Genomic DNA, 12,496 nt, shown 5'->3' with positions numbered 1-12,496 from the left:
AACTAGACTCAGCCATCTCTGGAAATTTGAGTGAAGCTTATGTTTACATCTTAACACAATGTAGAGTCATAGATTTCTATAATAAGCTTAACACAATATACAAGCAGATATTTACAATATATACAGAAATAAAGAAGGTAAATGGTAATACAGAAACACAGCAGCCCTCCCAGAAACCTGAGTCCCCAGGAGGGGCTCCCAACCACCCTTCCACCTTCTCCCACCCCTCAATCTTGCTCCAGGTGTTGCCTTGTGCCCCAAAGAATGGAGGGTTGGCCAGGGAGGTTAGGAAGCAAGTGGATTAATCAGAGAGATGGAGAGTGAGGTTAGAGAGAAAGGCAGCTCAGAGCTCAGGCTGTGCTCGAACTCCCTTATCTATGTTTTCACTCTTGTCCTTATACATCTCAGCAAGCCTCTGAGTGAAGTAGACATCACCAATGTTTCTCTTTCACAGCCTGTGGTCTAACCCTTCTCACCAAAACATTTTAGCTAGCTTCAAACTAGCACAATGATACCATATGATATGATATGTGTTCCTGTAGGAGTTTCTGTTGAAAGGATGTTTGTTCACTCACTTCTTTGCTCGTACTCTGGATGCATTTCTTCAATGTTGGAGGTACTTTCCTGTCTCAGTGCGGTCATTTTTGATCACAGAAAAAGTCTTTTAATCACAGAACTGCAAATTTACTCTTTGATTCTGTAATTGTCCTGACATGCTCTATTGATCCTTCCATAGCTATGGATGCAATGTCTGTTTCCTTTGGTTATGTATACATTCATGTGGGTATTTATATAAAACATATACCAAGATAATGGCACACAAGGGTGTTCCATGAATGAAGAATTCTATATTTTCACTGAATTTTCTGAAGAGAGTTCCATGGGTTTCATTTTTAAAGTTTTAATATTTTACTATATTTTAATCAACTTTAAATTCCATGTTGAGCCCAAGAATCACCAATAAACATCCTTTAGTGTTGAAGTTTGGGGAAAGTGATTTTTAAATATTTAGCTTGTTTGTTAGTTTGGTTTTCATTTTGAAGATTTTCCTCTATAAAAATTAATTACATTTTAAAGCAACTCCTAAGTTACATTTCACAATGTATTCTAAGTGGTTGACTGAAAGGTAAAGTCAATGCATTGAGAACTGTGGCACAAATCAAATCTTCTTTAAGTCTGCTTACACCTTCAAATGCCTCATGCTGTCATTGCTACTGCTATGTTCTGTTGAAGCTCAAAAGCTTCAGTTGTTGAGCAGACATTTTTCCATCATAACTTTCCTATACTACAAAGACTTGGGCTTTTGCTATGCTCACTTATATAGCAAGGGGTCATGCTGAAATCTTTGGGACTACTGATTATTAGATTAAGGAAGTGGTATTCCTTTGTTTTGCTACTGCAATGCATTATGAACCACACAAACTGTATGTTATTAGTTGTATTTGATAGTGGGCTTGAGATACAAGAATAAAGAGTTATGTAATGTCATACTGACAAAACCTCTGGGGAAAAAACCAGTTTTATCAAGGCAATGTGACTCCTGTGAGGCTTATACCTAGCTCATTTCTTACACTGAGTTGCAGGCATCAATAGCCAACTTATAGATCCAGTCAGAGAGTTCTCTGTCACTGCAGTCTTATTCCACACATGCACACAGATGTTTGACTTCTGATGAGGTGTTCAAGTAAGGAAGATATGTGACACAGCTATGAGTTCTTGTTTTATCTATACAAATTGAAAATGTTATAGGAAGGTGAAAGCTCAATGCAGTAAAGTAGGAGAGGATTGTGAGTGGGTCCGTTGCTCATGAACTTGATCTTCATTTGATCTAAGACATGCCAAGAGAAGCCAAAGTCTCAACTTTAAGATACTCATCCTCTACAACAATTTATTCAGGCCCTAAAACCTGTCTAGTTGAAAATGATTTATTCTTCTCAGGTTTTTTAGGAGTCATAAATTATAAATGTTAGTTTTTTGATCTCTCTGCAATATTCTCAGACTGATATATTGCAGGGAATCTCACATTTAGGCTTGGGACTGGCCATTATCCAGGACTGTAAAGATCTTTGCACACTCATGAGCTTTATCACGAAACTCGCGTTGTCAAAATATTTACATGAGCAGGAGCAAATGCACATTCATCATTGCTGTGCCACTTCCACCTAAAAATGTTCTTCTCACAAGGCAAAATCATTAAGAGAAGTAGCTAAGGAAAAGTCCAGTATAAGTCATATTTAGAGGCTTTTATATACAAAAAATGTTAATGTTTAATCAATGGTGATTGCCCTGTACGAAAAACTGTATTAAACTTAATGTGCCAAATCCCCAGACCGTAACTTGGCTGAACTCCACTCCAGTTAATGCATAAAGAAACTTTTATTATCAGATGAAGATCCTTCCCTGAGTTTTACAGGGACATTCTATTTTGGCTTTCAAATTTCTCTTCAGAGGAAGAGCCTACTGGGGACCAATTTATCACAAAGCACTGTATTCCAAGTCAAGCGTTGCAATTTCACTGAAAACCAAAGTATTAAAATAAGAATAATAGAATATATTTTCTTAGAATTAAGACTTTTCTTTTGATTTACAGAAATATTTGTATTGATGTGGCTCTTGACTTTGCTGTTTGGATAAACAGTCACAGGGCATTAAGGGTAGATAAAGGGAAGTCTTGTGAGACAAACGATTGCTTTTGTTCTGAGGTACAAGCTGAATGTCAAGCAAAGATTCTTGGTAGCTTGTAAGGGAATGGATTAAAATCTCAAGAAAATAGATGAAGCATCTGTCTCTGCAGCATTTAAAATTAAAGAGTACTAAATACCTGAAACTGTGCTCTGAGGAATGAGTGTTTATTAACAGGAAAGCTGAAACAGAAGATGCAGAATTATTTCACCTAAGCTTCTTCGATTCTTCTGCTATATTCTGTGGCCACTGTGCTCTAACAGTGCACGTTATTACAGTGCTGTTTGAAATTTTGGACATTGAATTAGCTCATACTATATTTACAATAAACTAAGAAGTGGCAGAAATCTCTTTTGTCTGTAAATGTCTTCTGAAACATTAACTCTTTCAGTCTGTTTTAAGGTTTTAATGCAAAAACATTGGCATGGTGAGTAGCCAGGAAGTGTTGGTCCTTATAACTGGGTTAAAACTGAATTGTGTTTAGCAACTGTGTTCTTTAGTACCTTTAGTGCTTTAAAATTGACCTGCCATGATTAATTGTTCTAAAGTACAGGGCATGCTTTTTTGTTTCACAGTATGAAGAACCATATGTATAGATTGCTTTTTCTATTAAATTTCTTCACTTCATGGGATTGAATTTTATTTCTTTATTCTCATTATTTGTCCATGTTGGCCTTTTCTACTTTTGAGATTAACAGATTTTAGAACTGAGCTTTTTAAAAGCTCAAAGCTTCCTGGGCTACATAATTATATTTAAAATTGATCACAGGCTTTGTAGGAGCAGAAATTCAGGTGACTAGGGTAAGAAACCAACAATGATGGATTGTCTTCTGTGTCCATCTATTACTCCATCCTGTCTCTGAAAGAAATAGATACTTAATTTGGAGAAAGCAGGGACTTGACCATTGTTAGCAATATAAGTCTATCATGAAATTGGGGAATCTACAGCCTATGCACAACCAGCCCATGTCATCAGGTACTGTTGTGGAAGTGTTGTGTCGTGATTGCATATTGATCTGTATGGCCACAGCGTGGTGCTCTAAGATGTATTTGTACATGGGGGTTGAGGCACCCCTGGTCTGCAACAGGGAGAGAGCTGAGCACACATCATGCTATGGGCTATGCCCAGGATAAATTGTGCCCCACACTGAATGGCATGGGGATGAAGGCATCTACTTCCTTCATTTCTCCCTCTGGGGAAAGGACTGCCATGGCTGCAATGAGCACAGTGGTCATACTAAGGGGACGTCCGAGGTCCAAACCAGGGGAGGCGTTGCTGAGCTGGTGGCTGCACTTCTCACTTCTTCATTTATATCATCTCTGTGAGCTTATAAGATAGTTGGTGTCACCCAGAGTATGTCTCGTGTTCATCCTAACCAACTAAATTTCCTTGTAAGCTGTGTTACTGCAGGTGCATTTGGATGTAATATATGGCAAAGCCATTACTTGGTGCATATTTTATTACTATTACTTGGTACAATATCTCTTTCCTTAGTATATTTTTTATGACTGTTTTTAGGGGAAGAGCAGAGTTGGATTATCTGGGAAGTCATGACCTTTGCCTGCAAGAGCTTCCAGATGAATTTTGAAATGATGCAGTAGTAGCAGTATCTAAAAGTAGAACACAAGGACAAACTGAAAGTGTAGGTAAGAGGAATAGTGATTTATTAATCCATTTCAGTCTACTGCAATACTGCACCCTTCAACTCTAAACCAGCAGGTTAGGGATTTCTGCAACCACTATATGCTGATGGATAGGTTAAAACACAGAAAAAGTGTCAACCATGCAATTAAAATATTGAAATAAAAAGATTTAATGAATCTCATTTGTAAAAATTGCATTAATGCATACACTTACCAGACAAATGGTCCCCACAAGAATCATGAAAAAGCACCAGATAACTTTTATCCTTGTTAGATTTAGAGTGCAATGTAAGTACTCTGTTAAAGGTGTTAAGTGGTTTGTTTAACTAGAGAAGCTATTGTGGGAATTACATAATGCAGACTCACAGGGAGTGTTTCTTTGATAAGAGCACTGGGTAGCAGGGCTCAGATTGTTTGATTATATGTGTGATTTGTATGTGTGTTTTGATGAATGTATATCATGTCCCTCCCACTTATTAATGTTTCTGTGTATGCACTATTTGTCGATGCTTCTGAGGTTTTTTTTGTAGTACATACTTTGCAGGAGACCTAAAATCTGTGTGATAAATTAAAGAGCATATGTCTTTTCAAGTGCCTGATCCTTGTCACTGGGACTGATGAATGTTGTAATTCACCTGATTTTGTGAAATTGTGCTTAATTAAACAGAAGAGAGCAAAATCAGGGAAGAAATAACAAACCCAACTTTTTAACCAAAATCATGTTGGATGTTCTCTGTTATATAGTCAAGAGAAAGACCTTGAGGTTTTCTGGCATAATAAATACACGCATTTGTGTGATGGTTTGGGTGTTTCCCGTCCCCCCACACTTTGGAAATCACCCAGACTAGACTCAGCAGCTCTGGAAATTGAGTGAAGCTTATATTTACCAGCTGGCACAATATACAAGCAGATATTTACAGTCTCTACAGTTATAGACAGAAATATACAAGGTAAAAGGTAATACAGAAACACAGCAGCCCTCCCAGAAACCTGAGTCTTCAGGAGGGACTTCCAACCATCCTTCCACCTTCTCTTCCCCTCCCTCCTCCCCCCCCAGCAACCTTACCACAGTCCCAAGGAAGAGTGGAGGTTTGGCCAGGGGCTTAGGAAGCAAAGTGGATTAATCAGAGAGACGTGAGAGAGGTGCAGCTCGGAGCTTCCCAGCAGGAGAAGTGAGTTATCTATGTTTTGATTCTTCTTGTTATACATCTCAGCAAGCCTGTGAGGGAAGTAGACATCACCATTGTTTTCCTTTCACAGCCTGTAATCTAGTTCTTCTCACCAAAATATTCTAGCTAGCTTCAAACTAGCACAATCCATCCCTATTTCACTCATAGTATTGATGAGAACTATCTGATCTAATCTAAACAATGTTTACATTAATGAACATTACAAGTTCAGTTCACACTTTATTCTGGCTATACAGCATATACTTTAATAAAGTGTGACATTAAAAACAGTACCTTGACATGAATGCTGAGTAAGCTCCTGTATGTTTTTGTTCTGACCTGACTTGTATCAATTAATAAATAACTACTGAATCCTACTCTGAAACATGGCACGAAGGAGCGAGCATATTTAGTCCACTTGTCCAGCAAGATCCATAAACCCAGCAAGATTAATGGAGCTACAAGAAATGGATGAAAAACTCTCTAGACTTCCAGCCTTCTTTTAGAGATGTGATTGGAGTGTTGAACTGTTTCTTACCCTCCCCAAGAATGGACTTTCACTTTCTTTAGCTGAAAAATTGTTGCTACAATTTTAGCTGAAAAGTTGTTGAGCTACAGATTGTCTAGCAAGACAGGACAATCTGTATTATGGTATTTCTTTACATAGGGATTACTCATGAAATGGCACATAAATATGAGGGAAAGTTTTTGACACCTAAAGTCAGAGTGAATATTCTTCTAAGCAGATATGCAAATATTCAACTTGAATGAACTGTTTTGGGGCTTTGTCAGTCTTGTAAAATGTTTCTTTTTATTTAGGCAGTAGTAATAAACAGATGCTTCAACTTCTGTTGTTCAGCAAAATACCTGAGTTTAGTTAAACTTAAGGAGAGAACAGGAAATACCTGGAATAAGAGATACCCATTCCCATTTAAAAAGTTTTTAAAGTTACAAGAATTGGCATCTAATACTAATTTAGATTAATATAACAATGAGCAGTCTATCTGGTTCTGAGACACACATCAATTCCACAAATATGTGAAGGATTCAGGCATTAGAGAGCCATAAGATAATGGGATATAAGTTCTCTGTAATAGTACTCATCCATTAAAACTAATCCTCAAAGGTAAAGAATGTTTCTGATGTATTGCACTTCCTTCATACAGGTTGTACATAGAAAATAAATCCATGTTAAAAAAAAATAACACTAACACATTTTCAATTAAATTGCTTGTTATTTTCATTTGTGTGCATTCTGTTTATGCATTCTAATCTCATTTTGTTTTTATTTCCCCTTTTGTATGTAGCACAGAGTTAATGCAGAATGCACAGTACTGAGCTAATGATCACTGTTCTGTAGCATTTGTCTCAGCTCACTCTACCTCCACAGGAACCAAACTGATTTTCCTAAGTGTTTTGTGGTTTTTTTTTTCCTTTAGGGCTTTATCATATTCACAGATGAGTGGTTCATAAACAGTAATATCTGTGTTCTCACAACACTATGATAAAAGAATTTACTTTTATCTTTTCTAAACAGATGGGGATTAATACGTGCAGAGATTACTGTCTAAGGAACTATTACTTTAAGTTGTTTAGCTTGACTCATTTGGGGTTTATATTGTCTGTCTGTAATACTATACAGCATTCACATACTTCAGCAACTTGCATTGACTTCCCATGCAGCCATGAATTTACAGTAGCTCTGCAGCTTAGGCCACTGATATTGTAAGTCAGACATTCAGAAAATAGGGAACATATAGTTAGAGTGATCTTCACCTGCAGTTGTCCGTATATGTCTGCTGCTTCCTGACACAAATTAAGTAGGGTAGCACCTTCATTGCCCAGTCATTCCTATGTTATGTTTCATCCTTGGACCTGATTACTTCTGTATGAACAGCTTGTTTTTTTCCTGGGACTTGGCAGAAAACATGCCTCAAATGCATGGTTTTAATCTGCAAGAGGGGCTGAATTAAGTTTAGAAATGTAGTCATGATTCTGGCTCTTCCCATGTGATGAAATTAATTTTGCCTTCTTAAAGATATTCTTTCAATACAGACTTTGTGTGTATATGTATACATGCATGTGTGAAATTTTCATCTTGGATGATTTTCTTGGTAATTTCTGTTTGTTGCTTTTTAAGAAACTAAATTACACTGACAGTCATGTGAATCATCAGCACTGATGAGTTTTCTGATCCACCTTATAAATTTCTGTCACCTGAGCTAATACAGTAGCTGATAAAGCAGTAGGTTGTAATTCTGATCACAACAGAATGAAAATGTCAGAAAAGGAAACAGAGAAAAGAAAGATGGAATTCTGTCCTTGGTTGTAGAGTGAGCATGTGCTGGGGATTGGGCTTTAAATCCAGCTTTTTCATGTCCATGGTGTTTTCCCACCCCATGATCTTCCCCTCATGTTACTTTACTCATTTCACTGATTTCTATCCTCTCCATAGATACCTCATGATAGCTCTAATTTCCTTACCTAGACAGCTGTGCTTTTCCTGGCTTTTGGTTCCTCATTGCTGCCTTCTGTTCACTTTTCTTCCTTTCTAGCTGGTTATCTAGTGCACCTCATAGCTTCTTGCTACCTCTTTGAGCGACTTCAAGTGATAGCATGTACCATTCACTTTAACCTCTCCTTTCACAGAAGCTCATGGCTTCTCCATTCCCCTTTATTCACATACACTTGTTTTTTCCATAGGTGGGCAGGTCAACTTCTTGTCTTACTCCTGTGGCTCGTAGTAACAGTGTCACTCAGATCACAGGAGTGATGACCTGTTCTCTAGGCTTAAATGAACCTAGTAAACAATAGAGCTGAGAGGTAGATTTATGGGGATGTTTTCTCAAACTAAACAGCAAATGGAGGGTGTGAGTTCAGAACATTCAGAAGGGTCTCCTCATTGCTGGGGAAGCATAAAGCAGAGGATAGATACAGCTGACGTTTCTTACTGAAATGGGCGGTATTAAGCAGTCGTCGATGGTCCTGGTTACAGATGCTCCAAGATCGTAGAATCATAGAATCAACCAGGTTGGAAGAGAACTCCAAAATCATCCAGTCCGACCTAGCACCCAGCCCTAGTCAGTCAACTAGACTATGGCACTAAGTGCCTCATCCAGTCTTTTCTTAACTCCAGGGACGGTGACTCCACCACCTCCCCGGGCAGCCCATTCCAATGCCAATCACTCTCTCTGTGAAGATGAGATGCAACTGACGGCTCTCAACTAGTCACTATTCACATGTGAGCTTCAAAGGCTTTAGCATGAACCGTAAGCACTTCCTACTGAATGTGTGCAAACTGCCTTTATCAAAGGCAAATCTAGAATAGATTTTAAAGAAAAATACCTGAAGGAATGTCTGTGAGTCAGAGAGGGTCCCCTACTAAATTACAAGTCTTGTCAGTGTATAGTAAGTGGGAGTCACATTTGAAAAAAGGTCTCTAACATTTCAGTAAGACATTAGAGTGTGTTTTCTTTTGGTCTCATTCTCTGAAATGACTGAAAATCGCTATGAAAAGTGATTAAAACAAATCTAATAGATACAACCCATAGGAAAGACTTACCCCAGCACTTTAAATTCAGTGAAGTTGCAGGTGATGGGAAGATGGATTTAAGAATGAAAAATAGTGATCTGCTTTAATAATGAGAAATGTTTTCATTTCCAGTGGATAATTACAGCAAATTTTAATTGAATACAATGGACTATCAAGGTAATATTCTTCTAGGTGGGTTTCTTCCATTAAGAAATATTATAAACATTGAAAGATAGTCCAGTCAGCTACTTCTTCCCAGCAGAAGACCAATTTAATTCTCCTCTGTGGTAAGCAAATATGGGAGTTGGTCATGAGGTTTGAACTCTTCTAGAACATCTGCATAGGGAATAACAGTAATGCGACATTCAGAAGTCCTCTCAAGATTTTAACTAAGAAAGCAAACTAACAAACAAAACTTTAAGGTTCATCCTAGGACAAAACTGACATATTTTGTTTATTCTCACTGTGTTTCATACTTTGGGCCAGGATAGTTGTTTTTATTGTCTGTGTGTATTAAAAATGGATGATTTTTTTCCTAACCACTTTCAAAAAATTTATCTGACAAAGGAGAAGCTTGACAATGTATTTTAATAGCAGATAGCTGTGAACTGAATGCCTACAACAACCTGCTAAATAAGGAGGTGTCAATCTAGCTAGCTGCATTTCAGAAAGACTTAGCTTTACTGGTTAAATTTCCAAATGTAAAATGTTTGCCATTGGAATGGGCTGCCCAGGGAGGTGGTGGAGTCACCGTCCCAGGAGGTGTTCAAGAAAAGACTGGATGAGGCACTTAGTGCCATGGTCTAGTTGACTGGCTAGGGCTGGATGCTAGGTTGGCCTGGATGATCTTGGAGGTCTCTTCCAACCTGGTTGATTCTATGATTCTATGATATCAAAGCCACTATAACAACAAAAGTTATATCCTATCGACATAGCAACAATACTGCACACAAGATGATATCCTTCAATCAGTTATTTCTCTTTCACATTTCGAAAGAATATTGTTCCTAAGAGCCAATAATTCAATCTCTTTAAAACTCATTTTTAGCTATGGCAGATGAATTGGGATGTGCAATGTTTTTTCTATGGAACAATAACAAAGTGCCCCAATCGTATCTTTCAAAAAGAGAGTATACTTGAGGCTCTATCAAATCTGGTATTTTAAAAGCTTGTAAGATTACTCCACTAAGTTACCAAGTAAAAAGCTGTGAAAATATAATAGTACTTTAAAATAAAATCATTCAGTCTCCCATCACTCAAGGAAGTTAGTTATCAGTTGGACCAAACAAGTTTAAGTAATTAAATTTGAGCTTGTGTGCCACTGTTGTCATTTCAATGAGATCCTCCTACACTTCCTTGTGACTGATTTATTCAGACAGTAGAAGTTGGATGAGCATAGATTTTTCTGTTAATGTGCTATATTTTTTTTTCTACCTGACCTGCTTTCAGATTACTTTACAGTGCTTTCTTGGGAACAGATCACATTTTCAACAGCACAATTTTTTACTCTCCCCGCCCCAATCTGGAAAGTTTAGTAACTGAAGCATGGGCTCTGAAGGAAAGCAAATAATAACTAAAAGAATAAAAAAAAAAGGATTTTACTAAGTTTTTGTTCCAAGATATTTTTATTGAAAATAATACTGTGTGCCTGATACTCACAGGAGTGCTGTGAAAAGAATAAAAAAGTTGTGGTGTTTATCACACCCTTAGCAAACCAATATCTATCAGATTAAAAGAAGTAGAAGATATCACCAAGACTTTAAGAAGATATTTCACAGTCACACTGTCCATTGCATATCTTATGCAGCAGTCCATTAAGAAATCCACTGAGCACCTTTGTTGAAAGTGTCAAGGCTCCCTGGCCCACTGCCCCATGAAAAGGCTAGTTGGGCTTCAATTCCCAGCTATAATATATCTGATAAAAAGATTATATTGCAGGGGAAACAGGTGGGTTTTTGTTATCCTCTTATGAATCTTGAGGAAATCAAAACTGTCAGCTCTGTTTTCAGGTTCATAATGCATTACAGCCTCCAAGTTTTTCCCCAAGTATGCAGCATATACCTACAAATGTGTGCTGTTTTCCTGAAACGAGGGACTGTAACATAGAGCAGCTGAAATGGCATGTTTGTAGTAAAGGTACTGGTGGACTCAAAGAGAGATGTTTCCATTTGGAAACCAGAACAAAAAGGTGTGTTGGCTTTTGTCCCTTGTAGACCGATTTCAACTTTCAAGTTCGTGCATACAAAACTCTAGTGGCTCAGATGACCTCAATGCTGTTAATTCATATTTGCAGTTCTCTCCGACTCTTATGAACACAGAAATCACAAACCATAGATGTGGCAAGTATCTCAGGAAGCTGTGGTGACCGTTTCTCACTCAAAATCAGGAACTGTTACCTTCCATGACAGATGTTTCAGGTATCGGGTCAAATTTCTCCCTTGCTATCTATATGTAGTTCCACTGTTGTGGTCACATCAATATGCTTGCTGCATGTGAATCATAAAAAGCAAAAAGTTATCTGGTGCCAAATGCCTTTTCTTAACTTTTATTTTTTATAATAACATTTTGGTTTGGTGTATTGCTTTTCATCCCTGGCCCAGCTGCTACATAAAACAATTTGATCATGTCTCTACAGATGAGAAAGCTGAAGCACCCAAGAGATTTGCTCCAGCTCATAGCCAAAAGAAGGATATAAACCCCGTTTCCTGAAATGAAGTTTCAGACAGTATCTGTGCCTAATGAATACAGTAACAATTTCTGAGTGTGCTTTCTTCAGTAATGTAATTTCTGCTGACAAAAGGAGATTTAAAGATTCATATACTTACCATTCAAATGTTCTCCATTTGGTTATTAGCACTGAAAAAGGCAAAACAAAACAATTCCCCAAAGACTGCCTTTTTTTTTTTTAATAGAGATACTATTAGCAAGCAGTTTTCAGAGTCCTTGAGAACCTCAAATATCCTGGTTAGGTTTGGGGGTGGATTTTTTTGTGCTTCTCTGCTTTGTGTCATTTGTACATACGCATTTCTATTTCTCACGTCCATCTCTAACTTTACACTTGGGTAGCTAAACCAAGCCACACACACTAAATAACACTTTCTCCTGTCTTTTCTTCCTCTTCTTGCTTGTGCTGGATTTGGATATATATTTTATTATCTGTGATGGTTTGGGTGTTCCCTGCCCCCCCACACTTTAGGAATCACCCAGACTAGACTCAGCCAGCTCTGGAAATATGAATGAAGCTTATATTTACAGCTGGCACAATATACAAGCAGATAGTTACAGTATATACAGTTATAGACAGAAATATACAAGGTAAAAGGTAATACAGAAGCACAACTCCCCTCCCAGAAACCTGAGTCCCCAGGAGGGGATCTTAACCACCCCTGCACTTTCTCCCCTGCCCCTCTCAACCTTACCCCAGTCCCAAGGTAAAATGGAGGTTTGGCCAGGGGGTTAGGAAGCAAAG

General features: G+C 37.9%; 1 long non-coding RNA gene across 6 annotated transcripts in view; it reads left to right on the top strand.

Moving 5' to 3' along the window:
* LOC135180110 (uncharacterized) overlaps positions 1-11,877 on the top strand; it is a 28,362-nt gene extending 16,485 nt beyond the window's left edge. For 5 of the 6 annotated variants that reach the window (XR_010304279.1, XR_010304278.1, XR_010304281.1 and 2 more), the window contains one exon: positions 4,202-5,119. This is a non-coding gene — a long non-coding RNA (uncharacterized LOC135180110). Of the gene's footprint in view, positions 1-4,201; positions 5,120-11,320; positions 11,445-11,662 lie in introns of those variants that run through there. The other variant, XR_010304282.1, reaches the window with a different exon arrangement.
* The last annotated feature ends 619 nt before the right edge of the window (positions 11,878-12,496 follow it).

This window comes from Pogoniulus pusillus, chromosome 12 (assembly GCF_015220805.1).
Source record: "Pogoniulus pusillus isolate bPogPus1 chromosome 12, bPogPus1.pri, whole genome shotgun sequence".
Lineage (NCBI taxonomy): Eukaryota > Metazoa > Chordata > Aves > Piciformes > Lybiidae > Pogoniulus > Pogoniulus pusillus.
The sequence above is the reverse complement of the archived record's forward strand: the minus strand, read 5'-3'. Positions and strand labels throughout refer to the sequence as shown.